Source organism: Alosa alosa, chromosome 1 (assembly GCF_017589495.1).
Source record: "Alosa alosa isolate M-15738 ecotype Scorff River chromosome 1, AALO_Geno_1.1, whole genome shotgun sequence".
Lineage (NCBI taxonomy): Eukaryota > Metazoa > Chordata > Actinopteri > Clupeiformes > Clupeidae > Alosa > Alosa alosa.
Window position 1 is genome coordinate 41,743,937 of NC_063189.1, and position 15,081 is coordinate 41,759,017.

The following is a 15,081-nucleotide window of genomic DNA, read 5'->3' on the forward strand; positions in this document are numbered from 1 at the left end:
ATAAGCATACCATACTTATTTCGACCCTCTGCTAAACATAGCTGGAGGTGGCAGTGGTGGCACGAACTGATTTGACCAGGCTACATTATTGTAGGCCTATAATAACGGTTTGTGGTTATAGGCTAGTAATAGTTTACTATTGTTGGTTTACATCTTAGGCCTACTGTTTTCCTGTTAGTTTGTTATATGGGTAATAAGACCAAAAAGAAGGTAAACCTGCTCAAATATGTTCAACATCCAGTATTTACTGAAAGGTGAATAATGTGAGGTGCTTGCTATCCGGTGGCAAATTAGATGGGTAAATTTACCCCCTTCATAAACTTTTGTTTATACTCAAAGATTTTTATATTTACAGTAGGACTTTATCTCTGACCACTTTCAATTCAAACCTTTTGAAATTTTGATGTCAAAATCCAATGATGTTGTTTTTCTTAACCCTGGTGCCTAAAGTTTGCCATGCAGGTTTAAATTAGATGTACCGCATAGCGGTACAAAATATGACCACCGCTCAGTCCTGTACATTGTTCCGTGAACATAAATCACACTAATCAATTTGTATCCATCTTCTACTCCACCCCCACTCTTGAAACTTTTGTGTATGCTTGTTTGGCATGCCTGTGTGTGTGTGTGTGTGCGGGCCGCACAGCAAGTAGCCTGCTGGCGCTGTAAAAGTGAATAGATTTGTAGCACTAGCCAAAAAATTTGAAACATTGTTATAAAACCTTTAAAATCTCTAAACAATCACAAGTACTGTAGTTCATCACAGTTCATCCATTGCAACTGGACTGATGAAAGGTCATGTACACCTGTAGGCTACATTGTATTTGGGGAAAGCAGAAGGTATCAGTTTTACATTTTTAAAAAAAAATTTTTATTAACAAACAAAACAATCCCTGTCATTTCCATGCAGTTTTCAACAGCTATCAAGAAGAGAGGTCATGCCATGGATTTTTGTGAATGTTTCTTCTTCTACATATGCACGATTTTAGTCATCTTTAGCTTATATGATATTCAACTTTATTGTCAATGCACAAATTAAATACCAATAGTCTAAAACGAAATGCAGTTTTACATCTAACCAGTGGTACAAATAACTGACATGTCCAAAAGGGCCTTCATGAAATGCGTCGCTAGACTGTTCACATTTTAATGGACCAAGTTGAGAGCTGCGTCAGTTATTGTTTGTGGGAAAAATACTGATGGCCGCGGACCACTGGTTGAAAACACCTGGCTTACAGTTGGCTATCAAGCGGACTTAAGCTGCCACCTCTTGGCGAAAAGTTGTAATACATTTCACCCAGCTGCATGAATCACAGAAAGCGCGAATGAGGTGGCCACTTCTAAATGGGACCCACTGTACAGTAGCTGAAGGTCTGTGGCTAAAGCAGCCATGTGTTATCATTGTTTGGATACTTCCCACACACACGTGCTTTTTAATCACATAGACTATAACTACCAAGCTGGAATCAAAGCACATCGATTCACCTCTCAGTCACACCCTAAACAAGCACTTCAAACAAACAAACAAGCGTCTCAGTCTCACGCATGTATAGCCATAGGCAAAACTGTATCAGACGTAAGTCATCCATCGCACAGAATGATTTTTGTAGCATGTGCAATAGGTACAGCCCTGCCCTGCCTGGATAAATCTCTCAAAGTGCGCTCTAAAACATTTGGTTTAAATGGAAATGTAGCCTAGATCATCACTGGTGCGTTAATAAATCTACATTGTGACGAGTTGACACAAATTATTCACTTTGACAAATTTATGTAGTCTAATCAATTACGTCGTCTCAGCCCTATTAGGCTACTTTAAGCCATGCTCTTCCTTAACGTTACTTGAAACACCTTTGAAAATAGAGGATTGTTTGGGAATGAACGTTAGCTAAAATGCTTTTTGAGACTTTTTGTGGTCTTACTGTAATGCAACATTTTACAAAGCACTGACAGGGCCACCAAGGACTGTGAGCGAATCAACAGCAGAAAAACCTATTTAGCAAGCAGAAATGTCCCAGCCTGTTTAGGATGCTTCATAGACAGGTTATCTTTCAGGTAGGCTAGGCCTATATTTTCCATTAGAAAACCATCACGTTACCGAACGCGTTGTGACTAACTCACTTAGCTCCTGTAGGCTATATGGTCAGACAAGAAGATCATAGTCGAAAGATCCAATTACAGCACTGATATCAATTGCTTGGTAACCGCATTTATGGTTTTCTACAAATACACTGGTCAATAATCAAATTAAAACATGTCAGGAAGTTGAAATAAATAAAAAAAAGAAATTGTATTTCCAAATTACTAATTACTTGTATTTTAATTAAATACATTTTTCACATCAGTATTTTGTATTTTGTTTTGTTTATTTCATGAGCCAGTATTTGTAATTTGTAACAAAATAGTTTTTGATGTATTTGTGCCCACCTCTGCACATAACTTCCTTTTTTTTAGACCCCCCCATGGATGAAATTCTACTAAACTTGGCATACCCCCAGAGAATGTCAGGTTAATCATACACATAAAATTTGGTGCAGTTCTGAACATCTTAACTGAAGAGAGGGGCGATTAAAGCAGAATGATATTGCATTTTCATTTTTTACCAGGGGGGTGCAAATCACAAATGAGTGATTATGGGATAAGTTAATGTGGGCCCTTGAGACCAACATACCATAAACATTTCTTCATTCTCGGTGCCACGGTTCAGGTAGTTATTTAGGAAAAACTGAATTTTTTGGGTTTCGCATCCTACAGTCACACTGTTTAGAAGTGTAAGCAAATCATTATTGTTAGGTTACCATAGCTGTCTTTTCTCTATAGGCCTATCGCAAATTGCGACATAAGCTTGTTTGCGTGTTGGGTAATGAAGCGATAATGCATTTAAAGCAATGTTCACGTCATGTGAGCCAGAGCCGATATGGTCAGAGCTGCTTGCTCTGTAAAGGTATTAGGTATTTCTGTCCCACCCAAATTGCATTAAAATGGTGTGTTTAGCAGCCAGAATCTAAAAAAAAATCCCGGGGGTGAAATCTCCCTCATCCCATAACTTTTAAAAAGCTTGAAACACCTTTATTTTATTTTTTTTTTTTTTGGGGGGGGGGGTTAATTAGCGCCCTGGGCCATGGTGCGTACTATGGAATACAACCCTAGCGGCGCCCCTGGGGAGAGATACACACTTCACTGAGGCTGGACACTGAGGAGGACGTTCTCACGGCAGACCTCCGCTGCCCGCCCAAAGTGAGACGCAAGTAGAGGACTTCAGAGGGCCGGGAGCACGCGGCATGGCGCAGGGCAGCGGCCCACATGAAAGTTGGATCCTGCCTTGAAGATCAAATGCTCCCAGCGCTAATCAGCCCACAGACTCACGCTGTGCAGCAAGATGGACTTTTTCAAAGCAAATTTTAATTATTGACGAGCTCATCATTAGGTATCGATTTCATCATCAGAGCTGGGACAGTCACAGTTTTGCTTTTTGTTTGTTTATTTTTTTGCCTTCAGTGCCTAAGTGAAGATGATTGGAAGTTGTTGGAAGTTGGCAAGCATATTGGGAAACATGGTGATGAAAAAGAGCACTCTCATTATCTGAGTGACCACACAGTAATTAGTATATCTGCTAGGCCTGTCCATGTATGTAATGAACTAGGGCATAAACAGCAGACTATGTTGGCTGGATGGACACATTTATTTCTGAAATATTGTGTATGTTTGTGGGGAGCATAATGGGAGTTGAGGTGGCCCTACGGCACCACATGTGTATTTGTGTGTGTGCATGTCTGTGTGTGCGTGTCTGTGTGTGTGCGTGTGCGTATGCGTGTGAGTGTGTGTGTGTATGTGTTAATGTGTGTGTGTGTGTATATGTTTGTGTGTGCGTGTGTGTGTGTGTGTGTGTGTGTGTGTGTGTGCGCATGTGCCTAAATGCATGGCAATCTTTTCCTGCCCTTAACAGGCTCATGCTCATTTTCCATTAAAGTCACCGCTCTGAGCAGAGCGCAGAGGCTCCATGGGGAGTCCATCACCCGTCTGCGGCTGGACACGCACCGCCATGACGCCTCAATCTCTCACTCAGCACCTTCATACACATGTCACATTCTGCCCACTGTTCCAGCCAATCGCTCCTCAGAAAACAAAAGGCAGCCACATGAAAGCTGCTTTCAGACAGAGCCTGTAGCCCACTGTGCAGGCGCGGTATGGGGCCAGATCAGGCCTCATGTCTGGCAGACCACATCTTGTTCAATCATGAATATCAGAGGGGTTTTTTCCCTCTTTACTAAAACGTTAGAATCACACAACTGGAAGACGGATGAAGATCCCTCCCTCTAAGCACAGTCAATTGAATGGTGACTTCAGTGCCAATATTTCACCAATAAATAGTTCATATGTTGTGCTCCAAACCGTGGGGTTAATGTAAAAATTTAATGTAATGACATTTTTCACATAGATCTCTGTTTCTCAAGGTCACTTAATACTGTCTGTATGAAATAAAATGAAAAGGGGGAAAAAATCAGTGCTACCTAGCCTATATACTTATTTTTAAAAAGAAAATTGTCAGAGTTCTCCTTTAAGTCTTAAATACATTATCTATGTTGCCAATGTACCACTGCCATGAACTTTGTGTGGTTTGTTTCATTGGACACCTTAGCTGTTGCCTGTTTGGGTCCATCAGACTGTCAGGGTACAGCAGGGTACAGGGTACTGTAAAAGGGTACAGCAGGACAACCAAGTGAAGGTTGTAGGTTTGGATGGTGTAGCCGTGATGATTTGGGAATGTTTGGATCCATCCTGAGGGATATGACACACACACACACACACACACAGTTTGTCCAGACCACTTCACCACCCAAATAGTCTTTCTGATGACACTTAGTAAATGTCCAAGAGGGCGGTGCTGCAGGTGCAGTGTTGTTACACCAAGGCAAATATAATAAAAGGACTGCCGGGTCATTAAACTTCATTAAAGTCAGCAGCTGCATGAGCACACATTAAAGAAGATGCTCTTCCCCATAGAGACACAGGCACAGTCATTTGTCTTCCACTTTTTTGTGTCTGGCGAAGCTCTCCAGGCTCACGGCACATTCTTGACCAAAGTCCCCCCAAGAATCTCTTTATTGTGATAATTTTATGCGCCCGAGCAAAAGACTTTGTGACACATAAAACGCTTCAATGCCCCACACTGACAGGGCTTTTGGGGAGACGGGAGGAGTGTGCAGAATGACAAATAGTGTAGAGATTACTTTACTGACCTGTCAACTGTTCATCGCAGTAGCGCCTTGTAAAAATTGCACTTCGTATATGCCATGCAAATTTTACACGTAAATGTTAATGGACTCCAGTCAAGAGTGCAAAAATGCCCCTCAAACAGCTGGTATGGAAATAACTATGCCAGCAATTAATTGAGTTCCAGTGAGAAAGTGCTCGTAGTGGCCATCGCTGCATGCATCCCTTAAGTTTCAAACAGCTCTTTTGCAGACTGAGTAAGATGCAGGCCTCAGGAAGAGGCAACTCTTTGTCCTCCTATCCGTGTTTAACCTTGCCTGGGAGGACCTTGTTCCATACGTTCTGCCTGGGGGTACAGATGGACACTGCTTCTGAGCCCATTCAGGCATAACTAAACGCTGTCACAGTTTGGCCACTGGACACCAGCTAGTCTCCACAGGGGCTCCACGGGACAGGGCGAGAGGACTGTATGCGTGTGTGTGTGTATCTGTGTGTGTGTGTGTGTGTGTGTGTGTGTGTGTGTGTGTGTGTGTGTGTGTGTGTGTGTGTCTGTGTGTGTGTGTGAGTACTGCAACAGTCCCTCAAGTGTATCTGCATTATAAAGGCAACAGGATGGTAATGGCAATGGGCACTGAAGTATGGTAACAGATGTTTTGTTTTTGTTTTTTTCCCACTTCATTGGTATTTTGGGGTTCTATTTTTTTAGTTATTTGGGTGAATTGTGAATCTAGCAGACAGCCTCTGGTGTAGTTTTTGCAGTCCAAAGCACAAGGGGATCCGGGGTTCATACCTTCTCTCTGGTCTCCACAGAGAGAGATTTTCTTGCCGACTGATATGGCCTGCTTGTTTATCGCAGTTATTGTGTTCAAAGCAGAGTGAGGATGCATTTTTCACCACTGTGTTTTCCATTATCATGTAAACACTGCTTTTCCATCCCTTCCTCCCTTCTCTCTCTTTTTATCTTTTTCTCTCTCTCTCACTCTCTCTCACTTTCAGTCCTTTTGTTTGCCTTTTGCATTTAGTTTGCTTTCAGGAGCTTTGGAAAAAAAAGAGCACAAAGCAATCATATTTCACAGGTGCAACAAGTGTTGCTGTGATTTGATTATGCAACCACAGACCTCCTATTCACATTCATGTGAGAAAAAGTATCACTCTGGGAACATACTGCATACAAAGTACATCACATGATGATTATGAAAAACATGCATTAACACAAGCAAAAGAAGGCCATCCATAACCAAAATAATCCACATGGCATGTCTGTTAACAGTTGGGCGTCATAGACATGATTAAGCCTGTATTATAATAAGAACCATTGGCTTCCACACACTGCAACTGCCAGGCAGCCCAACCTCTGACAGGTGCCATTTTAGTATGTGCTGCACCATGCGACGGGCTCTTTCATCCCCAGGGACTGGGTTTACTGTCTCGCCGGGAGGGTGGAGGGTGGGCGTCAGGGGAATAGGGGGAGAGGACTGCAGCCTGGACTGAGAGACAGCTCTCTAAAAGTGCATCGCAGTCTCTCAGGTGTTGCTGTGAATACTTGAACGGCTTCACTGGGAGTAAAGCGCATTCATTTTCAGTGTGTGTGTGTATGTGCAGGTGTGTGCAGGCAATTATGTGTGTGTTTGTACCTGTCACAAAAAGCGTGTTATGCCCAACATGCATTTGCGTGCCATTTGAACAGATGTCAGGCACCGTATAAACTTCTGCTTTAATGCATACCTCCCTATCGGCCCTGACATTTCTATTCACCGTGGATGTTTGTGTGGCAGCCAGGCTTGGCTCAGAACCCGTGCATCTGAATTCAGCTCATTCCGGATTTCACACGAGAAAGGCACGCACAGACACAAGCATACTAGCAGAAGGTGCGGGAGAAAGCCCTATATGTCTTCATCATTTCCCACCAAAACGTGTGTGTGTGTTTGGGGGCAGCTCATTGGAAATCTATAAAGGTGTACTCTCCAGGAGCCTGATTAAGTTTGAGCCTGCTTGAAAAATCTAAATTAATTTCCCGAATTGTGTAGACCTGCCTTCTATTACCTGGGGGAGGCTTCATTAGGTTAAGAAATAGAGATTCCTGGTCATCGAACATACTGTAAATCTTGCCTAAATGAAGCAGAGTGCTGGCCCTGGCAAGCAGTTACTTGATGTCCTTATTGATTTATCACAACCACCCACCCACACACACGCACACACACACACACACACACACACACACACACACACACACACACACACACTAAACACGACAAGCTTCCTGCAAATGCCTAAGTATTTGTTGTGTACCATACGGGAGTAGTTACATTTCAAGGACCAGCGCCAAGAGAGTTTCTGGCGGCAAAAAGGGGGTTGACACAGCATTTTAAAAATGTTGCCTCCTGAGAAATGTATTCCAATCCAATTATTCTGGTGTCAAGGTGGTTCTCACTGCTATATGATATTGTGGTGGTTCAGAGATTAAAAAGGTAATGACAAACCTTTACAGCAGAACAGCCGGTCATCCAAGAGAAACAGATTATCTTTACAGAGGATCTTAACACATTCACACTGAGGCTGTTCCTCGTCAGTCTGAAACCAAGGTTATGCTCAGCTGTTATTGTTTGGCACAATCATAAAATTGACAGTGTGTAGCTACAGTTTACCTGGCCGACCATTTTAGTGATGGACAGGTGTACCTGTTACGCAGAGTTGTATAAAGTATCCAAAACCTGCAGTTGAGTAGAACACATTTGGATCAGAAAGTATCTTAAAGGAAAATTCCGGTATTTAGCACTTTGAGTCCCTTTTCTGGTTTGTTTTGGATGAACTAGAGTGGTGGACACCAAAATTTTGACGATTGGTCCTGTCTTGACTTTTCTGACTCGTTTTGAATCGCCTTTGACTAGTCAGAGTGGCTGCCTACAGGCATGCTCAAACATGTCCTAAAACAACCCTTAACGTTCGTTTTCAAACTGTGCAACTCACCGAGTGGTTAGTGGTGTTCGTTGATTATTAAAATCAAATATATCGATGCAATGTATGATTTCCAGTCGTCTTATTTACTATTGTGGAACTATTTTTTCAGACACCTCACAACCGCGTATAAACTTCCGCTCAGTATTTGAGCCTGAAGCATAGGCGGTGGCGCAGTAATATCAACGTGCAATGAGTCTTCCAACAGAAATCAATGGGATTTTACAAAATGCCAAATAAAACATGACAGAAACTGTATTTCGCTACGCTACTTGTTTTGGAACACCAACGAACACCACTAACCACTCGGTCAGAACTTTGGATAGGCTATGCAGCACCTTAAAACTTGGTGCCTACACTTTATACACAATGCATTTCAAGCCTGAACAAAGGTATGGTTGTCATTAACTTTACACTGCTGCTTCCTTTTATATAGGCCTATAATGAAGTTTATCCAACATGTTTAGAAAGGCAGCTACATCACACTCTAGACAATAGTGCTATTAATAAAAAGCATGCAGTTATTTTTTTTTAATTTAATTCAGCCCTTTACGAAAGCCTACGTAGGTCTTGGTGTGCTATGTCTTACCTATATTTGCTAGGCCTTAACTCTTGTCACTATGTCTTTATTCATTGCTGTGTCCAGTAGTGACATCAGGTCAGAAAATCAAACCTTGTAAAATAAAGTACAGATACTCCCCATTCATACTTAAATACTGTACTTAAGTATTTCTACTTAGTTACTTTACATCTCTGCTTTACATTTTCAGTTGGGATCACATTAGCCAGCAGCAAGCAGCAGATTTCCTATTGTTCTATGGTTAGGCAGCGGAACGGTGGCAACGCTGGCGTAACGCTAGCATTGGTTGGTAACGCTTTAGAATAACATGTGCTTATTAGGTATTAACAGTGCATAATAAGCAGTTAACAATTCATTACTAACAGTTAGTTAACTGTTGTTATCCTTTAATAACATTAACTAACTGTTAACATGCAGCTTCTAAGTGTTAATAAGCAGCCTTTTAAGTTACTTACAAGCATATTTGTTAACAGTTGTAAGTGTTAACAAGCAGCTTGTTAATGCTTGTTAATGGTGTATAAGACAAAGAGGTGGATAACTAATACGCTTATAAGACCTTTCTTACCTACTTGTAGTAAATTTTGCAGCCCCCCAATCTAAAGCGAGGACTATGTAGCCTATAGTTCCTCAAGCCCAACCTTCTATCTCTCTATATACTGTATCTCTCTATCTAGCTTGGTTTAGCTGTGACAAATACACCTTCAAAATTGCTTCAGTGACCAGGAATTGAACCCCAGTCTCCTGCATCATAGTGTGCATTGCTACCTGTTGAGCTACACTACTGTTCCTGTTATGCTGATGAAAATGTTCATTTTGATTCTATATTCCGATGTTCTATATCATTCTAACTATGCTTTTTACAAATAAAAATGGAAAAGTGGTGTTTAATTTCCATAATCTTTGTTCAGTAAACACATAAAACAGTCAGTTTGTCAGCAGATATGCCAGCGTTGTATATAGTTTGGTTACCTAGCAACCGAGGCCCTAAACGATAAGTGGGTGCGTTCAAAGCTCTGGTTCAAAGTTGCAAACATAGGAGAATGTTCGTGATCGATTTAAAACATGTTTCAGTTTGCCTTGAACAGAGGCGAACATGCGTGGTCTGTTGCTGCATTAATTAAACACCACTTTTCCATCAGAAACATATTTGTAAAAAGCAGAGTTAGTGTGATATACTGTAGGCTAGCACATCACACACTTATTGAGCTACACTAATGTTCCTATACCGCTGATGAAATTGTTCATGTTGATTCTATATTCCGATGTGCTATATCACTAACACAATGTTCGTCTCTGTTCAAGGCAAACTGAATAGCAAAAACGAAAAACTATATAGGGGAGAACCGGGACAAATGAAACACTTTTTAATTAAACGTAATTTACAAAGACATCGTAAAACACTGAAAGTTAATATTTTATCACTAGCAACCTACATCTGTCCTCTGTCAAATACAGTTGCATTTACAGCTCTGAACAAAACCGTTCAAGAGTTATTTAAGGAGAAGTCGAACATGCGTTTTGTTTCATTCGTCCCTCCTGGCTGGGACAATGAAACAGCATGAGGGACGAATGAAACATACATCTTAAATAACGTAGGCCTAAACTTCCCACAACTTCAATATTTGACAACATACCATGAATGGTACTTCAAGTATGTGTTATTTTAGATAGATTGCTGCTGGGCTATATGTCTTGGTTCATGTCTGTTAACAACTCATTGCCGTCATGGTGATGCGCGTATTTCGCGGTTATGGAAATAGCATGCACTATGCCATTAATATAGCTAGTGTGGGGATGTGGGGGTTTCTGGTTTATGTGCCCACCTGCACTGGCAACCAGTGTGGCTTGTGTGACTGCAAGCGTGGTCACATGGGGCAGGTCACATGACTAACTAGGAAGTTATAAAGTTTGGTTTGTTGAGAGCTCACATTCTCTTGCTGCTGCCACCACTTGCTCTTTGTGACTGTTAAGGTCCCCTGTCATGCAGGTAATGAATATGATGTTCCATGCTGTGTGTGTGTGTGTGTGTGTGTGTGTTTGTAGAACTCACTTCTCATGACTTGTTTTAACTTATCAGGGTGAATGGTAGAACCATGTGTTTCACTCTTCATGGAGGACACTGAGGTGACTGCCTGATTTTAAGATTTATGAGTGCTGGGCTACAGACACTGATGCTCTGGTAATTTGTTTTATATTTATGATCTTAGTTGTTTGTTTACATTGGTAGTTATAAATCAATTAACTATGTTTCTTTAAATCTGTAGCACTGGAATGTTCCTTTCTTCCTGTGTCACTGTGCTGTGGGGAGTAGTGAACGTTCTTGCAAAGTAGGCTTATATTTACTACATACAGTATGTCCATTGTGTAATTGTGCTGTGGAATGTACACGGTAACTAATATGTGCCATTTCTTTTAAAAGGGACTGAGTACTGCTCCTTTCGGGTTGGGTGCCACATGGAGGGAGCTATTTTCTCGGTGTGTACTGGTAAACAACACGGTGTGTACTGGTAAACAACACAGTGTGGTATTTTGTAGTGGTATCCTGTAGTGGTATTTGCTTCTTGTGTTTGCAGTGCTTGCCGTGTTGCATTCTTTTGTGGTGCTGGGTTTGCTGTGTCTCTCTCTCTCCCTCTCTCACCAGGGCCCCTCTCCAAGACGGGAGCAGTGTGTGCTGACCCGACCTTATTAGCCTGAGGAGTCTCAGCCAGTTATCCCATGCAGTCTTTCTTACTTACACACAACTTACATTCTGGATTGTATTTATACTATTTGTAATAAATTTGAGTATTTTGTATATGCCTTTTGTTAACTGTTCCTTTGTGGGGAAGGCCGAGAACCAGCCACGTTAGAGAGCTTATAGGTTTCTCCCACCTGGGTTTAGGGGGTGGCGTAGTTAGAGTAGGTATTCTGCATGTCAGGTACCACACTAGAATAATGCATGTTTCGAATTATATAATGTTTCTATAGTACAAAATGTTATTTCACTCTGGTTAAAACCACCACACATCCAAATAAGTGCCCTTCATGACCCAGACCGCCAGTCTCCATAGGTTAACATGGCAAAACTCAACCCCCTACCTGATGGCCCCAAATATATTTTGCATCTTTCTAAAACTGCTTTTCCATGTCTCACCTGCATAAAATATAGTATAAACACAGATATGTGTGCATTGACTTAGAATAAATGGGGTTTACTGCCTGGTCGGGACCAATGTAACAGGTGTTTCAATCGTCCCCCCATAGACATTTAGCATTAGGCCTATAGGCTGTTTTGCATCCATTACAAACAAACATGCAATGTTTGGGATTGGGGAGAGCACTAAATGCTCTACTGAATAAGCAGGAAGTCAAACCTTTAAATGAAAAACACTCTTTAATAATAAAAAAAAAATAAACCGCTAATGAAGTAAACTTGTGCAAAAATCGTTTATCGCCTGTAACTCTGTGATAACAGGACGTAACAGGATGGCATTTGGCTGAGCAACGGAGGTTAATATGATCTATGTTTTGTCCAAATGATGTCTGTCTATCATCGTTGCACTCGGAGAAAACCGGAATGTTTTATTCGTCCCCCGATTCAATCGTCCCGGTTGTACCATACAACGCTGGCATATCTGCTGACAAACTGTTTTATGTGTTCACTGAACAAAGATTATGGAAATTAAACACCACTTTTCCATCAGAAACATATTTGTAAAAAGCATAGCTAGTATGATAGAACATCAGAATATAGAATCAAAATGAACATTTTCATCAACAGCTTATAACAGTAGTGTAGCTCAACAGGAAGTGATGCACTCTTTGACGCAGGAGACTGGGGTTTGATTCCTGGTCACTGCAGCAATTTTGAAGGTGCATTTCTCATAGCTAAACCAAGCTAGATAGATAGATACAGTATATATGGAGAGATAGAAGGTTGGGCTTGTGGAACTATAGGCTACATTGAGATTGTAGTACTCTGCAGAGAGTAGTGCGCTCAGCTGAACGTACTATAAGAATTCAACTCCCTGCTTTACAAGATATTCTGAAGGACTCTTCTCATCCTAACAATGGATTATTCCTACCGCTGAAATCAAGAAGACGCCTATGTAGTCACAAAGCCAGAACTGAGAGACTCAGGAGAAGTTTTTATCCCTAGGCCATCCGAACTCTGAACTCACACTATACTGACTTTGCACTCATTCACTCCTTAGCACTCATGACCCCCCTTTTAGCACTTTTACATCCCTCTCCCTATGCTACAGACCTTTTATTTATTTTCTTATTTCATCACACGTCAAAACACACACACACACACACATATCTGACTTTCTCCAACTTTTGCACATCTCCATAGAACTTTTTATTTATTATTTTTGATTTCTCCTCCATCTATCTACCCATGTCCTTGATTGCCTAGCCTTTCTGCCCCCCACCCCCACCTCCATCCCCAACACACACACAAAAAAAAACACACACACTTACATCATCACTGTCATCACCTCACATACATACAGCACACTGCTTGCTACAGTAAGCCTCCTCTACTTGCTGCACACTGCCCCCCTACATACACAGCACATTGTCTTCAGGATCTTCTCCAACACACATCCTCTACATACTTACAGCACACTGCCCCCACTTACCCACACACACACACACACACACAGTCACTGCTCCACTCCCCTCCCGCCCACACACACATCTTCACTGTCATCACTTACATACATCATACATACAGTACTCTGCTTGCAATAGTAAGTCCCTTCACCATACTTGCAGTATACTGCCCCCCCTCTCCCCTACATGCACAGCACATTATTTCAGCAGGAAGCTTCTCCAACACACATCCCTAACATACTTACAGCACACCCCCCCCCCCATACACAGCACATTGTCTCATGACATATTGCACACTGCCCTCTCCCCACATACACAACACACTATCCCATCTCCCTTGTCATCCCCCCAACACACACACCAAGACCCCTAGCAGTTGGGTTAGCCCTTTGAGCCTTGGATCTGCCCAAGGTTTCTTCCTTAGTAAGGGAGTTTTCCCTTGCCCCTGTTGGTCTTGGGTGCTCCTTGTTGGTGCCCCCCCAATCCCAATCCTCCTCCACCTTTCTTATGCAGCCCATGCCACTTAATCTACTAAACCCCTCTTCTACTGCACTTTTTATCCCCCATAAATGCACAAATAGGCTGACACCAGACATAATTTCAATGCATTTCTTACATCCAGTAACTGTATGCATGTGACAATAAACTTCCTTGTATCCTTGTACATGGTCCTCGCTTTAGATTGGGGGGCTGCAAAATTTACTACAAGTAGGTAAGAAAGGTCTTATAAGCGTATTAGTTATCCACTTCTTTGTCTTATACACCATTAACAAGCATTAACAAGCTGCTTGTTAACACTTACAACTGTTAACAAATATGCTTGTAAGTAACATAAAAGGCTGTTTATTAACCCAGGTGAAAAAATCTATTAAAAATATACTTTTTAAAAGTGTACTAAGTACAGTGCGTACTTTTTTCGTCAAATCCAAGAGTAGTTAAGTGTATTCAATTATGTATTAAGTTCAACTTAAAATCTATTTGACTACACTTCAAGTGTACATTGTATGCTAAAATGGAACAACTTTTTTCAAACTTTAAGTGTTCTTAAGTACATTATACAAAGAGATTCATGAGCATTCGGAACACAGTCGCAGTACAATTTTGTAACATCCCAAGTGTATTGGAAATGTACTTAAAAGGCATTACAGTATAACCAATAATAGTGTAGTGGTGTATTTTGAATACTCATCATCCTCATTTCTATTCATTTGGCATGCTTCTGTAATATTTTAAATTAACTTCAAATGTACTTCCTGACTACAATAAGTGCCTTGAAAGTTTGCAGTTATGTTAATAAAAGTATAGTCTTAAGTAGTATAGTCTTGTACTATTAGTACTCTCCTACCTATTCTGTTACATGAACAATTACACTTTGATTATGAGAAAAACATTTTATTTACATGAATGAAAACATGAATGAATGTTTGCAAAGTCTTCTGGCCCAGAAAGAAAACCATGGTGGTTACGGATCATGGCTGAGGAGGAAAGGTACAGCTGGTAGAGTTGTGCAGTCAGTGAACTTCCCTCCCAACACTGAGATGTGGTGGCAAAAGCTGTGGTAGCTAGCTTCCTTACTAGCACATCATCTTCCAGTCCAAGATGCATAAAGTTTTCGGTGGCAACCCGGGGCTGGACGGCAGTCAAATACATTGATCTTGGTATTAGAGAATTTGTCTCTGTTGTCTATGAACAGAAAGAAGATGGACAACATTTTACAAGATAAACAATATTTTACA

General features: G+C 41.3%; 1 long non-coding RNA gene across 1 annotated transcript; it reads left to right on the top strand.

Moving 5' to 3' along the window:
* The first annotated feature begins 10,843 nt into the window (after window positions 1-10,843).
* Window positions 10,844-11,284, top strand: LOC125302081. Its single transcript, XR_007194832.1, has 3 exons — window positions 10,844-10,925; window positions 11,011-11,073; window positions 11,166-11,284. It is a non-coding gene; the product is annotated as an uncharacterized LOC125302081 (long non-coding RNA).
* Window positions 11,285-15,081: the final 3,797 nt, after the last annotated feature.